The sequence below is a fragment of the Orcinus orca genome, chromosome 20, assembly GCF_937001465.1.
Source record: "Orcinus orca chromosome 20, mOrcOrc1.1, whole genome shotgun sequence".
NCBI lineage: Eukaryota > Metazoa > Chordata > Mammalia > Artiodactyla > Delphinidae > Orcinus > Orcinus orca.
The window spans coordinates 30,502,826-30,521,193 of record NC_064578.1 but is presented as its reverse complement, the minus strand read 5'-3'; the positions used below and the strand labels follow the sequence as shown (position 1 = coordinate 30,521,193).

Genomic DNA, 18,368 nt, shown 5'->3' with positions numbered 1-18,368 from the left:
GGTTTCCGTACACCCAGACAAACACAGTTTGTCTCTGCCACCCAGATGAAACTCTTATGCCACTGCTAGATAAAGAGAATGTTTTGTCAGTAAATCAAAACTGCAGAGCACTAGAACTAATTTAAGCAAAAGGATAGGCTCCAAGCCCAGCTGTGTGGGTAAACCCACACTGAACCAAATGGGGGAACTAATGAAACCTAATACGTGTGTATTCCAGCCATCAGCCTAGCGGCTATGTAACACAGGCTTGCAGGGTTTGTCACTGTGAGAAGTGTGAAAACTAACTTCCATCTTCAACCATGTGGGGCCGACAGCCTTTGGCAGTTTTGGCCAATACCACGCTTGCTCTTGGGGAACCCACCTTTGGCTAGCTTCCTATTGGAGGTGAGTGGAATTATGAAATATACTTACTTATGCAGATCATCCTCATCAAGTGGAATCAAAGGGCACTTGAAAAAAAAAAGTAAAACATGAACGAAATTTGATGCATTTTATGCCGTTGAGGCCAATATAGTTTGGGGAAATAAAAGATGGACATCCATGGGCTTCCCTGGTGGCGCAGTGGTTGAGAGTCCGCCTGCCGATGCAGGGGACACGGGTTGGTGCCCCGGTCCGGGAAGATCCCACGTGCCGCGGAGCGGCTGGGCCCGTGAGCCATGGCCACTGGGCCTGCGCGTCCGGAGCCTGTGCTCCGCAACAGGAGAGGCCACAACAGTGAGAGGCCCGCGTACAGCCAAAAAAAAAGATGGACATCAATGAAAAACGTAAAAACAATTCAGAGTAATAAAATATGTGTGTGTGACAGAGGCAAGTGGACCATGGTGGTAAAGGGCACGACTCTGGAGTCAGATGGTCTGAGTTCAAAGCCCACTCTGCCACTTACTAGGTGTGAGACCTGGAGCAAGTTGTTGACTTGCATTGTCATCTATAAAATGGAGATGATAAGAGTACCCACCTTGTAAGGTTGTTGTCAATTAATAGATATAAAGGTGTTGAGAATGATATCAGGCATGTTGGTTGGCATTATTATAGATCAGAAGTCACAAGCTCGAATGCTTACAGTGCTCAGAAGCACCAGCACAGTTATCACTGGCAACAGAGACATGGCCTAGTGACGTGGAGAAATGGAGAGTGGTGGGGACAGTGGCGAACAGTCACCCCTCTGCTCTGTGCTGGATGTGGCCATATGAGAATGCTGGTTCCGTGTTGCTGTATCTTCTGGTATGTCAGAGGAAGCTGGAAATCTGGATTTTATTGAAAATCTCCCAACTCTTTTCAATGTGGTTGATTTATTTTAAAACCCTCTACAAGCCAAATAAAACACTGTCTGCAGGCCGTGGGCCACCAGCTAATGACCTCTTTGGTCTAATAATGAAACATTTTAATGTAGCTTATGGAAATCCATCTGATGAATTTATTGCCACACCATGAAACAGGTTCATTCTGATTCCGGAACTATCCATCGGGTTCCTATTAAGTGTCAGACCTTGTGCCGGTGCTCAGGCTACAGTAGAGGCCAAGACAGATAATCCGAGGAAGGCACACACTTCACAAGGTTTTTAAATGAAGAGAAAGCAACACCTGGCACTTAATAGATACTCGATAAATGTAGGTTCCCAGCTCCTTCCATTGCTTTTGTTAAGTCTAGACCTGATCCACTGAGTGTTTGGGAGCTAACCTAGGTTTCTGGGTAATAATCGTGTGACGCAGTTAAAAACAAATGAACCTACCAACACTATCGCAGAAACGCTCTACTAAAGCGCTGTTCCTCTTAAGTTTCCTGCTTTTTCTTTGGTTCATCATCCTAACTCTTACTTGATAGCGCATCAGTACTTAGGAACTTGGGCTGTGATGTTTTACAGTTATTTGCACGTTGCTCCACAAATTTTTCTAGTTTCTTCGAGAATACGAGCTTCCTTCACGCTTCCAAAGGGTGTCCCGTGGGACACTAATCCTGTGAGCTAATCCAGTGTCATTTGAGAAATAGGGAATATTATACACCCCCTCCTCTTTCTTGGAGATTCACAAAGCGCATTAGCAGAGCCCACTTAAGGCTCTGAGGAAAAACTGCAATTTAGGAAACTACTTGATAAGCATTGTCTCAATTACTGTTTCCCAAATGTATTTGACCAAGGAACCCCTCCTCCTTTTCCCCCCAGTTAATGCATCTGAATATGCCTGGTTACTGATACTGTCCGACCCATTGGGGGAAAAGCTGGATTGCCAATTATAGTTCCTGTTCGAACTGTAGTTTCCTCCAATTTCTTCCCCATGCCAGCATCCACAGATAAAGGTATCTCCAAAGACTCAGACTTTATTTTCAATCTGAGTGTGGCAGTGGCCGTCTCGTTGCTGCTTAGCAATTGAATTGTAAATTCCTTGAGGATCGAGCCTGTCATCCTTGTCCTTTCCCCAGCACCAAGCACAGGGTCCTTCCACAGTGGGTGTTTAGTAAACGCACATTGAATGCTGTGAGACTCCTTTTGTCACTATGGTGTTTTAACCAACCAGTGAATGGCCCCAGCAAAAAAAAAAGAAAGAAAGCAATATATATTGCAAGAGATGTTAACCATAAATGAATTCCAGTGAAGAGTAGGTGGGCGTTTGGGGGTCCTATTCTTTAACTTTTCTGCACATTTAAAATGATTTCCAAAATTTAAAATTCCTTTCGATTCAAAAACTGTGTTCTTAAATGGTGTAAATTATACCTTGATTAAAAACAAACAAACAGATTGCAAGATTTGGCAAAGCTGAGAGGAGCAAGAAAGGAAAATGAAGGATGCCCATAAACAGATCAAGAAAAGAGGATGGAAATGTACTGGGGAGAAGAACAAGTGAGCAATCAAATCAGCAGGCTGGGATTTTTCCAAAGATCTGTGCCTGATACTGGTTTCAGGATAGGATCTCCCAAGAGCCCAGTTCCCAGGCTGCATTCCACCTCGGGTCAGCCCAGGCCTCCCAACAAGCCTTGCGCTAGTGGTATCTGCCAGTACCTTCTGTCTTCGCAAGCTGTCGAGTCCTCCACTGTCGCCCTGTCCCCAGCGCCCCTCTCCCCACCCCACCACATACACATCTGGCCTTTCTGCTGTGAGGCCAGCCCAGTAATCTCCTCCACCATCATGCAGCTTCTTCCGTGACTCACCCACCCGGGCACACTGCTCAGTGCTTCCTGTCAAGCCTCAACCTGACCCTTCTTTGGAGAAAGAGGAGTCAGCGTCAGAGGGCTGACGTTGAGGGCTCAGCTGTACAATGACATTTCCCACCCTCATCAGCCATGGAGGAACCAGAGTTTATTTTTGACCGTCCGTGTGAGCTTTGCGCAGACCCTAACAGACAGGGGAACACTGAGCTATTGTCCCCATTTTTCTGAGCCTCAGTGGCTCTAATATGTCTCTTTGGTTGTGGGCAGAGTGCTCATTCTTCGGCTTTAATACAATTCCTTCCTTCCTAGCTCTTCACATTTGTAAATCTTCAGTAACACATACGTGGGAAATCAATATGACATGCCCCAACCCAGTTGCAGTGGTCAAAGGAAGATCATCCAAGCCTTTAAAATCAGTCTTGTTGACGCTCATATTTTTACATCCAGTCCCACTTCCTCACCTCCTGTGTTTTATGAACGCGAGTGATTTAGGACAATGAGAGTCACAGGATTTTAAATAACTTAACTCCTAGGTGTGTTTGGTATGGAAACAAAGATAACCCTGTTCAAGAGTGAATCTGTGCCTCTGGGTGAATGGCCAGGTGTTCTTTTAACTGAACTGTGAGACTAATTTCTTCCTGGCCTCTGGAAACCAGCTGAAGCAGTGGGCCAGCTGGTATATCTTCAATCTTGCATACCAACATCTTTCCCTGATTCACAGATTTCCTTTATCCCCAGCACTTCCTCTGGTATGTGCATCCCTGACAGTAAGCGATATCTCTTATTGAATTTGGGTATTTTTAAGACGTGCGTCTTTTGGAGGGGGGAGTGGGGAAGGAAGGAGGGTGGATGGTTACGATAGAATATTTCCAGAGGGAACCTCCCTTTAATCTCACTCATCTCTGACTCTTGTGCATCAGATGATCTCCACCCTCATAAGAGGGTGACACTGAATCATTGAGGATAACATTTACGCACATGACTCTTTTTAATATTTCAGTGATCTCAGAGAAAACAAACGTAACTTACATCCAGTTGTTGTAATATCCATGACTAGGAGTATAAAACAATAAGAAAGCTGTGGAGATTGTTATCTAAAGAAGTTCCTTTTGGAAAATTTCTGAGAACTTTCAGTTGCCAAGCACAGCTTTTTTTTCTTTTTTTTTTGTATCTGACTTTCTTTTTTAATATTTATTTTATATCGGAGTTTAGTTGATTAACAACGTTGTGTTAGTTTCGGGTGTACAGCAACGTGATTCAGTTATACACATATATGTATCTATTCTTTTTCAGATTCTTTTCCCATTTAGGTTATTACAGAACACTGAGCAGTGTCCCCTGTGCTCTACAGTAGGTCCTTGTTGGCTATCTGTTTTAAATATAACAGCATGTACGTGGCAATCCCAAACTCCCCATCTATCCCTCCCCCCACCCATCCGCCCGGGAACCATAAATTCATTCTCTTAAGTGTGTCAACTGACTCACTTTCAGTGATTTGAGATTTGGAGAGGCCCGGAGATTTACTTGGTGAGTCACAGAACAACTCTTGATATTAGGAAGCAGAAGTCTGTACCTGACAGTCTGGTGGTTCTCAGAATACTAGATCATATCCATAATTTATTTTTCCCAAATAGCTGTGACATATAAGATTCTCCATACACTAGCAAGGCTATTTGAAGATCACGGGGAAGTGATAGAGGACCAGTGGTGACTTGAAGCACGTCCACTTTGGCAGTGTGCACCTGTGGACACTTCTAGTATAATCTGTATCCTATCTTACAAAAATTTGAAAGTTAATGCAGTTTTCTTTGCTAGTGATAGATGGGCTTTGGTTTTCAAGAGCCTGCAGTGCTTCGGTTGAAGGTCTATCTGTTTTAGAGAGGAAATTTACCGGGGCCCCCAGTGCGAGCTGCACGAGGGGGCAAACTGGGGAACCTCCTTTAGTCCGGTGTGTGTGAGAATTTTGGTCCACCGAACTGAGTCGTCACTCCCATGGCTCAGCTGGAGAATGCCATTCTCATGTCATTGGCACGAGTCTAGCTTGCCTGAATTGTGTGCTGTCAGATGTGCGTGGGATGGGTTTTCAGGCATTTTTAAATGGAGAGAGATGTCCTGGATATTTCAGCTGCAGAGGCCCTTGAACTGGATGTTGTCAGCTATTTCCATATTACAGAAACAGTGATGTTTCATGTAGAGTATTGTAGCAACGTTCTCTCCTAAGAAGGTGCATCCCCTTTTCTGTTTACACGCAGAGTTGTGTGTTACAGCAGGTCTTTGCACTTGGTGACGATTGTAATTTTTGAAGTAGCACCTTATAAAGCAACAGAGACTTGTTTTCAAGAGGGAATTTCCTGTGGCTAAGAACTAAAAATAAAATAATAAAGCAGTGTCTAGAGCAGAAGGGACTGGGACCAGAGCAGAAAGTTTGAACCAGCTTTTAACAAAAGATTTAAAAATTTTAAGACTTTGGAAAAATTCACCTTAAAAGATAATGTGAATAATGATAACAATCATATTTCTTGATTGTCATATGCCAATCCTGTGCCACATGCTTATGGAAATTTTTAAATTTCATTTTCACAGCATTCTATGAAGCAGGTACTTTGTTATCCCTATTTGCCAGATGAGAAAGCTGAGGCTTCACCGACTGATTTAGGGTCAGACAGCCTCCAGCAAGCGGGGAAAACAGACTTCCAGCTCACGTGGTCAGCCTCAGAGTGGTTGCTCTGGGCCATTTTTCTATCTTACCTTATATATCATTTCTTCCTACCGCAGAGGTCACAAACTAAGAGCCAGGAGGCCAAGTCTAGCCTCGGGTAACAATAGTAGACGTGGAGCAATTACTATGTATCAGGATTATTTTATGCACCTTCCTTTGTTCCTTCACTTCATCCTCAAAACAACTCCATGAAGTGGTGGCAATTACTATCCCCATTTAAACGTAAGGAAAAGTGACATTCATATTAAGTAATGTGTCCCACATGTTAGCACAGCTAACATCCAACTCCAGGCAGTCTGGTCCCAGAATCCATTCCCTTAACCATTATGTTAAAAAACGCAGTTGTTTGCTAATATTTTTTTAATAAAAAAATTTTTTTTAATTGAATTATAGTTGATATACAATGTTGTGGCAGTTTCAGGTATACAGCAAAGTGATTCAGTTATACATATATATATTTTTTTCTTTTCCCTTATAGGTTATTACAGAATATTGAATATAGTTCCCTATGCTCTACAGTAGGTCCTTGTTGGTTATCTATTTTACATATAGTAGTGTGTATGTGTTAATCCCAAACTCCTAATTTATCCATCCTCCCCTTCCCTTTTGGTAACCATAAGTTTGTTTTCTATGTCTGTGGGTCTATTTCTGTTTTGTTTATAAGTTCATTTGTATCATTTTTTTTACATTCCAAATATAAGGAGTATCATGATATTTGTCTTTTTCTTTCTGACTTACTTAGTAGGATAATCTCTAGGTCTATCCATGTTGCTGCAAATGGCATTACTTCATTCTTTTTTTTTTAATTTAAGTTTTTCCTTTTTTTTTTAATTCTTTTTTTTTTTTTTTTAAACCCCACATTTGTTTATTTATTTATTTTTTTGGCTGTCTTGGGTCTTCGTTTCTGTGCGAGGGCTCTCTCTAGTTGTGGCAAGCGGGGGCCACTCTTCATCGCAGTGCGCGGGCCTCTCACTATCGCGGCCTCTCTTGTTGTGGAGCACAGGCTCCAGACGCGCAGGCTCAGTAGTTGTGGCTCACGGGCCTAGTTGCTCCGCGGCATGTGGGATCTTCCCAGACCAGGGTTCGAACCCGTGTCCCCTGCATTAGCAGGCAGATTCTCAACCACTGCGCCACCAGGGAAGCCCTACTTCATTCTTTTTTTTTTATGGCTGGGTAATATTCCACTGTATAAGTATACCACATCTTCTTTATCCGTTCATCCGTCGATGGACATTTAAATTGTTTCCATGTCTTGTCTCTTGTAAATAGTGCTGCTATGAACATTGGGGTGCATGTATCTTTTCGAATTACAGTTTTCTTTAGATATATGCCCAGGAGTGGGATTGCTGGATCATATGGTAACGCTGTTTTTAGTGTTTTAAGGAACCTTCACACTGTTTTCCATAGTGTCTGCACCATTTTACTTTCCCGCCAACAGTGTAGGAGGGTTCCTTTTTCTCCACACCCTCTCCAGCATTTATTATTGTAGACTTTTTGGTGATTGTTCGCCAACATTTTAAAACCTGGATATTTCATACAAGTCTGACTGCTCCTGAAAAAAAAAACAACAGAAGATTGGACAATACTGGTCCCCTTCCACCTGGCGACCATCACTTGGCAGCAGTGGGTAGCTGCCCGTTTTACAGGGGGTATGTCTTGCCTGGTTGCTGTGACCCCTCACTTTTGCTGTGTTTACTCTTTGGTTGCCCACCTGGGCTTTGGGGGCATTTTATTTTGCATTCCCAATCTACAGTCTCCCTAGTACTGGAGGTGCCTCTGCAGCAACCTAAATGTGTTGTATTGTAGCACAGGGTGTTCTGTGCATTTCTCCCAAATAACAACAAATTCCTCCGCTCTGCCTTCCTCCCTGTCCTCTTCCCCGAGATCCTGCAGGGCTAGTGTTTGTGCTCAATCAGGTGGGGAGCATGTGAGGTTTATAACGTTTTCTCTCTGCCTGGTCCATGGCACGCTGGTGGTGCTTGGTTGGCAATAACCGAGGTGATAACAGCATCACCAGGCTTTGGCACGAAGCTTGGTAGGCTGTCGTATGACACAGAGATACCCAGCCTCTGTACATGTCAGAGCAAAATACAACGCTAACATCCAGAAATGAAGAGAAAGATTTTGGCAGGTACATGCCGCCTCCTAAAACTAGAGATTTAAATATTTTAAAAGGGCTTTTCCAAGAACTCAGTCTCGATTATTTGTTTCATGTTGGGCCCAAGCAATGCATTATTGGTAAGATAATGAGTGGCATTCACCCAAGAGTAATCCTTTCAGGGATTTTGATGATGCAGTAAATCATGAGTGTAAAGCCTGAGTGGTTTATGCCATTAAAACCTCAAGATAGAATTAGACTTGTAATCACCACTTGCCCATGTTTTGTCATTTATGATAATTATGGTAGTAATAATCCGTGTATTGTTGAGAAGTAGCAGTCAGAAGCATCCATCAGTTTTTTATCGACACCAAATCAAGTTGATACTTCATCTTTGCTGCAGAAATGTAGATTGCACCAATTAGTCTAAAGAAATTGGGCAGTCATTAGCAATGAAGTCAGCAGTTAATCTACAGGACATTTCTGGTCCCTCTCATGCCAACAATCCCTCTTAATTACGTGGAATATCGTGAGCTTCTTTGGGAGTCTGTCAATAGTGCTGTTGTTAGCTTAGAACTAGAAGAAGCATCTACGTCCCTGCTTTTATTTTTTAATTTTTTTTAACGCCCTAATACCTCACAGTCCCCACCTTGTACCCCTCTGTGCTTCTGAGCAAATTTATTCTGAAGCAGAACCCTCGAATCAAAGCAGTTGGCATTTCCTTCCTCTTATTTAGAAATAGGAATTTTCCCCAATGGGCTTCTTTCAGTGATGGTGTGTTAGCTCACCATCCCATACTTGTTAACTATTATTATTCACCTTACCCAAATCATGGAATAATCATCTCTTTAAAAAAAAAAAAAGGAAAGAAAGAGAAAGAAAAGTCAGAATTTAGAGGAAAAAAATCCAACTAGTTGTGAAGAAATCCTGGTGCTAATGAGCCTTCTGCATCTGCCTCAAGCCTTGTCCCCAGGCTAACCCAGTCTCCCGCTCCAGACATTTTCAATCAGCGGAGCCCACAAATTGTACTAAGCAGCTGAATAATGCAGGGTGGAAATTTCAAATATATATATTTTTTCTATTTAGGAAATTTGGAAACGAACAGGCAAAAATAACTCACCCACAATCTCCCACCATGACACCAACTCTGTAACCATTTTTTTGTTACACACATGTTGAGCTCTTAAACCTACACGCATGTTGAGCATTGTTGTTTTAGTGTTATTATAGTCTCTTTTTTTCACTTGTCATAATTATTTTTCACTTTACTAACAGTTTTCATCATCATTTTTAATGGAGGCATAATACCCTGTCAAATATAGAGTATATATGTCTCCATGTTTTGGATTATTTCCCTGAGATAAATTGCCCAAAGTGAAATACTGGATCAAAATTTATAAGCTTCTTTATAACTCTTGATACATATTGACAAACTGCTCTCCAAGAGGATTATACCAATTTAAAAAACCCCACCAGTAATGTATGCAGATACCAATTTAGTTTTCATGAATGAGATTTAAATCCAGATGTGTTGTTATGCTTGTAGCTAAACTAAGAATATAAATGCTAGCCTTCCATAATGGTCAAATGGGTACAGTATCAAATTGTGCTCTGACTCAAGTTGGCTGAAACAAGGGTGATTATTATCTCACATTACAGGAAGTTCAGAAGTAGGACAGCTGTAGGTTGATATGATCATAGGCCCAATGATGTCACTGAATGCCTGGATTCTTCTAAGTTCTGCCACTGGAACCTTTACCCTTATGCTGGCTTCCTTTGTGTTTCAAATGGCTGCAGCTGCTCCAGGCATCACATCCAGATGTAGAAGCAACAGCAATGGAAAGACATCAACCCTTCTAGTGTCTCCTTCTCCAGAGTGCGAAAATGCTTCGAAGGAACTCCCAATTGACCTTCCCTCTGGTCTCATAGTCCAGATCTCGGTCACGTGTCTCCTCCTAAACCCAAGACTGGCAAGGGAAGTGGAAACACCATGATTGGCTTATTAACCAAGACTTCCTCCTGGCATTGGAGTCCATTTGCTCTGAATGTTGAATAAAATAGAAGTTCTGTTAGCAAAGAGCAAGAAGGAAATGGTTGCTGGGGAGGCAACCAACGGTACCTCCCACAGATGCCATGCTTTTCTTTTTTCAGTCTCTGGCACGCTCTCAGAACCATTTGAAATTCTTTAGTAACAGTTCACGTATTTAATGGATATATGCAAAATTTATGCAAGTACTGGGCTTTGCCCCGTACTGGGCAGTACTTGTAAAGTCCTCGTGTACAGTGGTGTGTTTCCTTTACATTTTCCTAAAAACCGACGTCAGTGCTGAGCCCCTAAGACAGAAACCGGGAACTCCTCTATTTTTGTATACCTTTGGGGCCGAGGTCTCCTATGGGGAAGAGGTAGAAATTGGAGAATTTCCTGTTTGGTAGAGATTTGACATCTAGTAATGCCATAGTCAGGGTTTCTGCTGACACTGAAGGTTTACAGCCTGATGAAACAAACCTTGCTGTCCAGGGTGAATCTCTCAGGCTCTGTGCATCTGATTCCACTGCACAGCCCAGCATGGTGAACATTTCACTCCTCATTAGCACCTCCAGGGAAAGACCAGGGTAGAAGAGGGGGATTGAGGAATTCAGGTCAGTCACATACTTCTTGTTTTATCTCCTTGCAGAAAATGACTGAAATTCCTGCCTCAAAGAGTATTTTGAAAAGAATCTAGTTTATTTCTACACCTATTTCCCCACTAATGGTACAGATTATTTAGGAGCATTATATTTTAGTGTAAAATATATAAGAAAAAAAAATTTTTAAACAACAACAGAAAAAACAAACAAACAAACAAAAAAACCATGTTCCTGGGTTGAAGAAACCAGCCTAGATGCTGTATGTCTCAGAAAATGTACTATTTTGCATTTCATGTATACAGTTGGTCATATGGTACAGATGTTGTCTCTATATTAGTGCCTGACTTGCAAATACTGTTTGGCCTCAGGGATATCAAGGTGATCCTGGATCAAAGCTCTCTATTCCTTCACCCAGGTAGATGAGGGCCCCAGAGGTACCCATTTCCTACCACACTGTGATGGAGTCATTGCTTCAGTTGTTTTTCTGAGTGGGGATCAAAAAAAAAAAAGAAAAGGAAAAGAAACCCCACCTACTATTCTTGTGTGCTTTTTGTTTTACAGTTTCATAAGGATTTTTACAACATAATTACATGTTCTAACTATGAGATTACATACATTTCCACCACTTACATAATCAGGTGTAATTATACCAACTGCTTGGACAGACAGTGATAAAGTACTTGAAGCAAAAATGACGCAACGAAATGCTATTTCAAAAAGGCTTTGGGAGCGTATGCTCCACAGTCCCCCAGAAGAGGTGGATCAAGATGAATGTGATAGCCTTCAAGTAGCTATGAGCGTTTTTATAGGTTATGACACCAAGAATGATTTGTATCATTTGGTAACCGTCCTAGAGCTACCTGTGCAGAAGCTGGTCGAGTTCTGGTTTAGTCTCCTTCTCTCCCTCCTGCCCTTGGCACTTCCTTCCCCTCTTCCCTTTCTCCTCTTCTCTCCTCCTCCCTTCCCCTTCCCTTCATTTAGGGGCCAGGAAAAGGGTTTGAAACTGTAGGCTAATGGAGAGAGATGGCATAGATTCCTGGGACTTCATCTCTCACTAAAGTGATCCTTGGATGAAAATGTTTGAAGGCAGCTGGCTTAGAAGGGAGAATGTGGTCCTTAAAATTTTCTGACTTACTCCCCAGAAGGTAGAGTGGATATAAAGTCTAGGTCCATTGGGTTTCACAGCCTTTTTTTTTTAGCGTGGTGTCATTGTTGTATAGGAGGCAGAAAGGCAGAGAGAGGTTAGCAAACAGATTACAACGTATGTAAAATTAGGAGCTTTGGAAATGAAGAATAGCAGACAATCCGTTAGAAACAGCATGCTAGTTTATTATAATTGTTTTTTCCATCGCTGATAACAAAATATATTGAAAGGGTAATTCTTTTCCCAAGTCAACTCCTTTCCCTCAGATGCTTTTTTCAAGAAAAAATTTTAAGCAAAAGGTTTTTTAAATAGATTTTTAAAGTTTTCTTGGGGAGAAGGGAGGGCTCTTGTTACACGATTAGGGTTTCTCCAGAACCTTTCCATCATTCACCTACTGAATTTTTCTTTATTAAAAAATAAAATAAAAACAAATCACCTGTCCTAAGTTTATAGTTCAGAACAGTTTTGGGGGACTAGTTCATCACATTCTCCTAAGGACAGTATCTCTTAGGTGTGCTGCCCGTCGTCCATATGGAGCAAATTAGAGAGTGAAAGAAAGGAGTTGCCACTGTTTCTGATTGGTTACGGTAGTATTGGAAAAAAAAAAATTGACTTGCCCCTCTCTGGAGAAGAAAGATGGATAAAACGTTCTTTGAACACACTAGGCTTTTTTCTTTTTTTTTTTCCAGTGTCGGTACAGAAGGGTTGCATTTATATTTGGCTTTCCAGACCTGTCTCTTGACCTTCTAATTACTTTATTTGAAACAGCACTGAGGGTATAATAAACCTGGAGGTTGCCTCTCCTTTGCTTTATCATAAATTAAAGCTGCCGGTTGGTTGAGGTGAAAGTAGAGGCAGAATGTTCATTACCGCTCAAGTGACGGCTTGTCAATAGCAGTGCTTTTTAGTTTGTTCTAGTCAGCACTTGCTGTGCATTTTGTTGGACCACTGGGAAATAAATACAACAAGATTATACATTTGGAATACCACAAGAGTTCATGAAGGAAAAAAACACACAAGTGATAAATTATACACTCCGTAGAAAGTGACATGCTATCTTGTGCTATTAACAACCACAGATAATTGCAACGAATTGTAATTGCACTTTGCAACTTACAGTACAGTGTGTCCAACATCAATCTTAATAGTGAACAAAGCAATTTATATTAAAACTTAATTCACGTGGTAACTTTTGGCTGTATACGCGGGAGCTAACAGATGTAGCTTTTCAGAAAGTTCAAAGGCATTTGAAACGTGGCAAGAAATGCTAATGCAGTAAGCCTTGGAGAAATATTGCATTACTCCTTGTAATGAAAACAAATGTATGTCATTATGTCCCAGTTTGTGTTTATTTAATAAAATATGCAGTTTGCCCATTGGTGAATTCAGTGTTTCTGAATGGGTCTAGAATGATGTTCTATTTGGAATCAGAGGCCAAATAGGACTAGCAATTATGTGTCTAGTATAAATAGTCTGCTTTACTATTTTAGTAGAATGCACCTTAATGCTTCGGTGGGTTTTGCATGAGGTGTAACAGCAACGTGGCGTCACTTTATTCATGACTTTCCTTAGATTGGATGTCTTTGAAGCAAGAAAGGGAGATCTCCCGGAATTACTTAAGAGAACAAGCACATTTGTTGTGTGAGCTTGACTGATGGCCAGTAGAGCAGTTGAGTGAAATCTCTAAACTGATTAGGGCTTTAGTTCAAATAATCTTCTACCTTTTTCATTAATTTATTCCTTAATGCTATTTTGCTGCTTTTCTACCAAGGATAATAACCTCACACTCGCTGACCTCCATGAGTGGATGACCTGGAGCCCATAACTAATCTTATTTATTCTCCTGGCCAGCCGAACTTCATTTACCTTGACTGGATAAAGAGCCTTGCGTGGCTAAGCTTCCCTTCCTTCGGAGCTTTCTAGTTAATCTACAGTGAAGGGGTGACGATAGACTTTCCCAATCAAGATCCCGAAGCATCCGGGGGCAGTGGAAGCTTGGTGCCATTTCTCTCCCTTTCTTGCAAGCATTTTTCCTGCATCATTTCTCACCCTTCTTGAGACTTTAAAAATGAGAGAGAAAAACCGGAGGGGGGCGCGGGGAGCATTTAGCCACAGTCCCCCTGTCCTAATACAACCATTTTCATTTTGAAGTTAATTTCCAGCCATGGGCCATACGAATACAATGTTGAATATAGGTGTCATCGTTGAATACGTATAATTTTGTTTTCTGCTTTTTTGTTTAACACCAGTGTTTCCCATGTTGTTTTATAATTTAATAGTTATGCATTTTAATGATGATAATAATCCATTAAGTTCCAATAGTGTATTTTATTTAAGCAGTTCCCATTATTGAAAAGTTGGGTTACTTCTCCTTAGTTTCACTCTTATGAATAATGCTGCAATAAAAATCTCTTTAGGTGTTTTCTTCATTTAGATTGTTTCCCTGGAATATATTATTAGAAGTGTACTTACTGAGTAAAAGGTATAAACATGTGTGTGGCTTTTTGCCTTACATGACCAAATCGCTTCCTGGACTAGTTACAGTATTTTATGTCACCACCTGCAGTGTAGGAGGAACATACAGTTTCATCACAGCAGTGTTGAGATTTATCCTGGTTCTTCCGTGTACAGACTAAATGACATTGGGCAAGTTACTTAACCTCTCTGCCTCACCTGAACCTCATTATTCCCCATCTGAATAGAGGAGATCATAGTAGTACTTACGTCATGCATTATTATGAGTATTATATTGCTTTATATATTTAAAGTTTTTGGAACAGGAAGCAACTAAAGGTTGCCTTTTATCAGTATTACTATTATATTACTAAAATTACACTTTTCTCCTAATTTAATATCACCTTCTATTTAAGCTGCAGTTTTTAAAGGAAACGTTGTAGTAGTCCATTGGCGCTTAAGTAGTCAGTAAACTCCGTAATCAGCAACTTCTATCCGTATTCAATGAAAAATTTAAATTGCTTAGGCACTTCAGCCATTAAGAAGAACTCTGTAGTAACGAGTATGCTGTCTATAAAGCAGAGGCTTTTGAAGCTCCCTCTCTTAATTTATAATAATAAAACACCTCTTATTCCAGAGCTCTCTAAACGGGCCTTGAAGCCTTAGGGTTAGGTGTGTTCATTCTGCAATTCTTATATTCAGTAAGGACACAGGTTCCCTACTTTTAGGTATTGGGCTCTGCATTAAATGATGTCAGGTATCTGTGGGTTTTTCAGTAAGACAAAGAACTGGTTTCCTGGGTCCCTTAATTTCGGAAAATAGATTTCAAATTTATTCACAGAAAAACCCGAACTAATTTTATTATCTCGTGGGATGATTTTGTTGTAGCAAATATGCTGCGTCCTGTTGAGACTTGAGTCCAGCGCCTTCCAAAGCAAGGAGTCAGAGCAGTTTGCCCTGTGTGACCCTGGAGGCCCTGGGCAGACTCTGCCCTCGTCTGGGCATTCCCTTCCCCAGGCAGAGGCTGGAAATTACTTTCTTGAGACCTTCTTTTAAACAGAAGGAAAGCGGCTGCCTCATAGTTCCCTTCTGATGATAATTTCTGAGTTAGAATTCTTTGGTGGCAAGCAACAGAAACAAATACTGGCTAACTTAAGCCAAAAAAAAAAAAAGGCAGGAGGGAGAGGTTCTCTTTATGAAAGGCTATGGGGTGGTTTACAATACCCATGAAAAACAGCTCGGACAGGAGAGGAAGCAGTGCAGCTCCTGGGATCCGGGTAGGAGGAAAGCATGTACACTTATCAGGAAGGAATAAGCTCTGCCCCACTCAAGAGTCAAAGTCTGATGGGGCCCAGCCTGGATCTTGCACTCGCTTCTCAGCTGGGGGAGGCCAGAGTATCTTGATGGCAGTCCCACTAAGACTGCCCACTACTGGGGGGGAGCAATGTCCCAAAAGAAAATTGGAGTCCTGTTACTAGAGGTAATAAGAAAGGGAAATGGAGGCTGTACAGCTAAAAATAACAAAGATAGACTGAACTTTCAAAAGACTGTATTACTGGGAATTCCCTGGCGGTCCAGTGGTTAGGACTCTGCTCTCACTGCCGGGGGCCCAGGTTCAGTCCCTGGCCGGGGAACTAAGATCCCACAAGCCGGCAGTGCAGCCAAACAAAATCAAACTGTACTCGTAAGTCTGTGCTTTATATATAATAAATTAAAAAAAAATCCAGTGCTGGCTTAGCTGAAATCTTAAATAAACAAACAAATCGATAAATAAATAAATAAATGACTGTATCACTATAGTGCTTCCTCAACTATAGGAATTATATATTTCCTAATGATTAGAAAAGCAACTCAATGATTACAGACACCATAAAGTATCTGGACCACCCAGTGGCCATTGTGTGTGACATTAACCCTAAAGATAAACATAACTCTTTTTTATTAGTCGTTGTGACACTGAGGACTCACATAATCAGGCATTTTGTAGGAGAAGTTTCTCACGTTTGGCTGCAAATATTGCAGACCTGAAAGACAGTGCCTTCAGCCTTTATAGGGATTTATATTTCCTTCATTTGAGAGAAATCCACAAAGACTAGGGCCATTGTGGGTGCTTCACAACATCACCAATGTTCGTGGTTCCTTCTGTCTTTCTGCTCTACCAGGGTTTTGAAGTGGCTTCTGTTTTCAGGTTTCCTTCATGGTCACAAGAGAACTGCTCCAGCTCCTAATGTCTCATCTACATTCCAGGTTGGAAGAAGGAAGAAAGGGGGGAATGCAAATGTGTCTGGCAATGGAGTCATCCCCTTCCCCCCTTTTAAGGAACTTCCCCAGAAGCCCTTACCCAACAACCTCCACGTAGATGCCATTAGTCAGAAGTTCATCACTTAGTCACACCTGTTGATACAGGAAACAAATATTTTTCAGCTGAGTACAGTGCTACTCCCAACAAAAGCAGGATGCGGTAAGGGAGGGAGAAGAGGAGGATGGATGCTATAGGAAGGGAACCAGCAGTTTCGGACACAGCCCTCTTGTGGGGGGTAGACACCCTTCAGCTCTCTCGTGGGAGTCCCTGATGTCACCAGTATTATAGACTGGAAGCCAAGAGAGTTATAATGAAGTGTTTTCTCGGGTAGAGAGAGGAGTAAGTGGATTGAATGATGAAAACTTTAGGTCGTCAAATAAAGTTCCAACATTTTCTTCTTGCCCCAAGCATTCAGAGCAAACTCTGTGGAGTAGAAATTGAAGGCAAACGTGCCGTGCCATTTTTCTTCAGCCTTTTTGCAATGCAACAGGACAATCAATGCGAATCTTTGCAGTAATCATATATTGATTTTCCTAGACTCTAACTCCATTTAAAGCACTTTCATCCCCAAGAGTAGAGACATTGGAGGCTATCCGAGGAGGAAGTAGGTTTCCTTGACCCCCATCTGCAGTGCACGATTGATTAACAGAGGGTAGTTATGAGAGAGAGAGAGAGTGAGAGAGAAAAGAAGGAAGTCATCGAAAGGTTAATATTGGCAAAAGAGAAACATGATTATAGGACGTTAGGCTTCTGGAAAAATCATAAGGTCGGGATAAGATAATGATACCGTCTAAAATTCCACGAGATTTTAAGTACTTAGCATCCTCTTACTGTGTAACTCCCATCCCCCAACAACCACAGCTGAATTGGGGGGATTGACAAAGCTGTGAACGGACAGGAGTGGACGGATAGTTTAGGTTCGGGTTTGGGATGAGCTGGGTTGAGAGATACCAGCGGAATGAGAGATACCGTGATAGCCTCTCCTGAGTCATTTAGTCACTAAGTACTAAGCTCACAGTTTAATGTGTATCATATGCAGGGTTTCCTTGCTTCAGACAAAGCTAAAAGAAAAAGATTTTAAAACACTCATTGTAACCCCTTTTCTTAAGAAAACAACACAAAAGTACTAGTTCTTTCCCTCCTCCTCATCATTTCAGTTCCTAACAATAACAAAAAATAACATGCAACTTCTGAAAATCCCAAGAGTTTAGGTCTGCTGAATATTTCTGTGCACAGCTGTCTTCATCCCAGAGACAAGGAGAGTAATTGGATGGTGACGTTGACAAAGGCAGGCCAGTTCTGCTCTGCCTCTGGCGTGAGTAACTGGGATGTCACCAAACTGAGAGTGACGCTTCCTGCAGCAACCCCAAGTTCCCAGCTCTTACACATTCCTTGCTGGAAAGGCAGGAGGGCGCTCTGGGGTTCTCTTGTTTGCAATATATTGTTCCTAGTGTATGTCTCTCCCTTAACCCCTCCTGTTTTGTATCAAGGCTGGGTTCTCACAAGCAAGCTCTTAATTAAACTAAAAGGTGCACTGTAGCCTCATTATCCTTCTCAATGTGCTGTACTTGATACTGTTTATTTTACTAGCAACTCAGGAGTTTGTGTTTTGTTTTGTGTTGGTTTTTTTGTTTGTTCTTTGTTTTTTTTTTTTGCTTCAGGCAAAGCAACTAGTACACATTGTCAGATAAAGTATCTTATCTGTCAGCAGCGCCCTTGTGAATTAATCATAATTCAATAGGCTTACTAATCAAGATTTGAGATGAATGTTTTGATAGAGCAATCAGATATGTCTAATCTATCATTAGTTGACAGTCGCTTCGGGCAGAGTGTGAACTTGGCAGTAGTTAAGACTTGTCTCTGATCCCTTCGGCTTGGCCC

At 41.5% G+C, this 18,368-nt stretch overlaps 1 protein-coding gene across 4 annotated transcripts in view; it reads left to right on the top strand.

The window, feature by feature from the left end:
* The window catches only part of FTO (FTO alpha-ketoglutarate dependent dioxygenase), a 373,881-nt gene that overhangs the window by 282,336 nt on the left and 73,177 nt on the right, over nt 1-18,368 (top strand). The window lies entirely within an intron of this gene.